The 4255-nt window shown below is 60.1% G+C and overlaps 1 long non-coding RNA gene across 1 annotated transcript in view; it reads right to left on the reverse strand.

Moving 5' to 3' along the window:
* LOC112406596 (uncharacterized) overlaps positions 1-763 on the reverse strand; it is a 102895-nt gene extending 102132 nt beyond the window's left edge. The window contains exon 1 of the long non-coding RNA XR_003004588.1: positions 525-763. This is a non-coding gene — a long non-coding RNA (uncharacterized LOC112406596). The remainder of the gene's footprint in view (positions 1-524) is intronic.
* Between the last annotated feature and the right edge of the window lie 3492 nt (positions 764-4255).

A 4255-nucleotide genomic window follows, 5' to 3' on the forward strand; every position in this document is an offset into this window, starting at 1 on the left:
GCGCGCTGGGTGCGTGGGCACCGGAGCCAGGGTGTGCGGTGGCGTGCGGCGACAGCGCTTCTCCGTTCAGCCCTCCCACAGCAACTGCAGGACGAGGTGGAGACGCCAGGTCCGAGCTCAGAGGGGGCGAGTTGTGCTCAGCAGCCTCCAGGTCCTGGCACGTCTCCGCTGGGGGTCGGCCCCCAGGCGGGAGCGGCAGCAGGGAGCCAGCCGTCGACCCCCTGCCCGGCGGCGCGCGCCTCCGCGGCGCTCCCGCCTCCACTCTCCCTGCCGCCTGGGCGGCGCACGCTACTCCTGGCTTCCTCGCGGGCCGCGGCGCGGCCACAGGCTGTACGACGAGGGGCAGGCGCGGACCATCTCCTTGAGCCCCCTCGGTCACCCCGCCGTGCACTGCTGGGGTTCCAGATTGGGTGGCTGTCACTGCTGCGCCTCGTTCCATTTTTTCCCCCCTCAATTCTCTTCTAAGTAGAGGCTTGGGGGAGGGAAAAGAAAACCCAGTGTAGAAAGGGGCGGTGCGGACTGACCTGTCAACGGCGGAGGAGGAAGACCCCCGGTCGGGGCGAGCTCTCGAGCCCGCGCAGGGACCGGAGCCCTGGGTTCGCGTGGAGCGGCGCGGCGCGGCGCGGCGGGCAGCAGCTGTGCCTCAGCCAGGTGTCCCCTCTCGGCGGGGCCCGCGCTGCCGCGCCCGCCTCCTCCCCTGGCGCCGCGCTCCCCGCCCCATCGCCAGGGACCAGGGAACCCCCCAGCTCGATTTTTTGTGCAGTTTCAGCAAAGCTCCGAGGAAGTTGGTCCTTTTGTTCCACTATTTATAGATTGCGTCAACATTGCGAAAAGGAGAAGGCGGAGCGGTGGCCCCTCCCCCTCCCCTCCCTCCGCCGGCTCCTGGGAGAGAAAAGCCCCAGCACACGACCTAAGTACACAGCGCGCCAGCCGCCCGCCCGCCTCCGGCCTCCTGCTCGCCGCTTCCCCCTCCTCCCTGCCCGGGCCAGAGCGCTGCCAACCCCGTCACGTGCCCGCCCGGGAAAACCAGCTCCCCGGGGCTCCGCGCCGCCCGCCAGGCTCCGTGGCGGCGGCGGCGGCGGCTGCTTCGCTCAGCTGTGCGCCCAGCTCGTGGGCTCCGGCCGTGGCCCAAGCGTCGCGCACAGCGTGGGCACCCGCACCCTAGTCACTCGGGGAGGAGAGCCGGGGTCCGCGACTCTTGGATGTGCTCATAAGCCTTCCGTGCTTCCGCCCTCCTCCCCCACCCCGCCCAGTCTCGGGAGCGCCACCGCCCCGGCGCGGAGTGTGCGCGCGTTCGGGCCTCGCTGGGAGACAGGGGCCTGACTTGTCCTTCGCGCGGCCGCTTCCCCAAAAGCTGGGATGCCAGGCCCCCCCAGGCCCCCGCACGACTGGTTGTGGGCGGGGGACTGAGGGACGCCGGGGTGGCTGGCGGCAGCTCGAAGGCTGGCCGGCGGAGCGCGGGAAGTACGGTGCGGCAGTGCCGAGACGCGCGGAGACGCTTTCCCTCCTCCGCAGGTGCAGCGGGGCGTTGCGCGAGCTCACTTAACTGCTTCCCGGACATCTGCGGACCAAGGAGTTTGCAGGCCTGAGCTACAGTGGGGGTAATATAGTTTTTGAGGAGTTACTGGAAGTTAGATCTGTGACAACAACATTCGAACTTTTCTTTAAAACCTGATGACGAAATGATAGGCCCCGCCATACGCCCCGAAATGAAACTGAGCTCCCTTGCCGGCCTAAAGCCTCTGTTCCTGAGCTCGATGTAAACAAGGAGGGCGGTAAATACGAGAGGAAGGCCTTATTTTAACAAAACCAAGTGCAAGTAGCTGGTTTGAGTGTAATTTACCTTCGCAGCTTCCGGTCATTTCCCTAAGTGATTTATTTAGATCGCAGTTTAACTTTACAGAGTCGGAATAAAATAATTTAGCCCTTCAGATCACGGGTGGAGGAAAGCCCGGGCTGAGCTGGGACGAGTGCAGGAAACGCGTCGGACCTTTCCGGGCAGCTGGACAGTGTGGTAAACAGTCTGGAAGACTTACGTTTTTTTCTAAAGAGTTTGGAGAGACTTTTCCGTTGCACCCCTCCGCGTTCGGGCTCAAGTGCAGGCCGGGGGTGGGGGCGGGACTCTGCATGGGCCCTTACCCGGAGCCGTGCTTCCTGGCCCTGCACTGGGAGCGTGCAGTCCTAGGGGAGCTTTCGCACGGGCCACACGGGGCAGCAGCAAGCTTGCCTCTATTTGAGAAACCTTTCCAGGTTTGGCTTTTTTTTTTTTTTTTTAAATAAAGGGGGAGACCTTAGGCCATGGGTTCATCGATGTAGGATACGTGTGCTTTGCTCGCCATAAAGAGGGAGGCGAGATGAAGAAAAGCGAGCCTGTGCAGTGGTTGCTGGGTTTCCAAAGCGCAGAGCTGAGTGGACTGGCAGCAAATGGGACTAGGCGTTAGTCCCCTCACACCTGATGGTGCTCAGGGCCTGGTGTGGGAGCTGGATCCCGGCTGTCGAGCCTTCTCTCTCGGTTTCCTTCCAGTTTAGTGAAAGGCCCCGGCCTCCTCTCTTCCCGCCTTTCTACCCTGCCTATTCTTCTGTATTTGAAAGGCACAGTCCCAAGAAGGCGAATTCGTTTCCGCGCCAATTTTGTTGCATCAATATCTACAAATCACGTTTCTTTGCGCGAGGAAAACAAGCCAGGGCCACCTGGTTTTTCTCGCCCCTGAAAGGGACAGGGGTACCCAGGCCTCAGCCTGAACCTTCCCCTCCCCCCGGCCCGCTTCGGACCGAACAGCGGTGTACCCATCACTTTGTCAGGACACGCGCTTTTCACCCCTACTTTGTTCTTCTGCAGTCTTCCCAGCTGCGGAGAGAAGGGAGCGAAAGCAAAACGAAAGCACCCGGGGCGCATTAGTCGCGGCGGCTTCCCTGAGCGCGGCGGTGGGAGGCCAAGGTCTGGGGTCGGAAGGCAAGGGTGGGCGCGGGAGCTGCGTGGAAACCGGGTGGCGGGTGGTCCCCGCAGGGCCCCCAGGAGCTGCCGGGAGCTCCATCGCTCCTCCTCCCTTGGGAAAAGCCACCGCGTGTGAGAATATACCGGCCCCGAAGGAAAAGTTTGGTCTGGGTCTTGAGTTGAAATTCGAGACTGATTGGGACCGTGCGGAGGGGTCGCAGAGGCAAAGGAGGGTGGCGCGGCCACGAGCGTTGGCCCCCGGCGGATGATCCCGGGGAGAGGTCCGGGTGAGCGGGAGCGCAGCGAGGGCGCGCAGAGGCCGCCGGGGAGTGGAGGCCCACGGAATTGCTGCTCCACTGAGGTTGGATAAGCAGCCCGCTTCCCCGCAAAAACCAGAGTTCTACGCGGTATAAGGACTTAAGGGAACTTTGGTGACAACCTCCGTGCCCGCCCGCCCTCGCGGTAGTCACTGCGGGGACAAAGGCGGCCTGCGCAGGCTTGGACGAGGCGCGGCCCGTGTGGGCGGCCTTAGCGGCCGCAGACTTTTTCAGTTAAGAGAAGGATGAGTATCTTTATGAGGTGAAGGTAACCTCCACAACCACCCCTCAGGGGTGACAGCTACAGTCTGATCAGCTAAAAGGCGTCCTCGTTCCCCCACCTGCCCCCGCAATGAACAAACACTGGGAGATTGGCCTGCAAGATGCTCGCCCTGTCACTGCAGTACATTTGTGTAGCCAAACGCCCGAAAAGCCCCACCTTGCCCACATAAACAGCTAACTTTATTCCATTGCATGGTACCTTTCTTGTAGCAATAGCTGTGGGTTTTGGCAAGTGTTAAAAAAATCATTTGATCCTAAATGAGTCGAATGTGGAAACATAGTTTTCTGTGCGAGTAGTTTGGGTTTGTGTTTTCTCTCACTGGCACCTAATGCACGGCGCAGCGCATAGCTGTTACACCTCTACCTGTGCAGGGGCGCTTTCGCACCGCGCCCTTTCACTCTGTAAATAAGTAGACTTGGAATTATGTACATGTGTGCATTGTTTACATATTGCATCTCTGGTTATTCATTTCACCGAAAGGACTAAAAAACGGGTATAATTTTAAAAGATGCAAAATTGAATTCTTTTAAGCGAATCTCGAGAAGGCAGTCTTGGTTTCCTGCTAATGTTATGCCGGTAACAGGCAGCAGCCAATCCCAGACTAATTTTGTTCGTTTTTATTCCTTCCCTCTTTACCACAACTGCAAATACCAGAAAGTTCTGTGAAAAACATGGCCCACTCCACCCAAATTTCTTTATACAATGATGAGAGGAGACCTG

The sequence above is a fragment of the Neophocaena asiaeorientalis genome, unplaced genomic scaffold (genome assembly GCF_003031525.2).
Source record: "Neophocaena asiaeorientalis asiaeorientalis breed wild unplaced genomic scaffold, Neophocaena_asiaeorientalis_V1.1 scaffold59, whole genome shotgun sequence".
Classification (NCBI taxonomy): domain Eukaryota; kingdom Metazoa; phylum Chordata; class Mammalia; order Artiodactyla; family Phocoenidae; genus Neophocaena; species Neophocaena asiaeorientalis.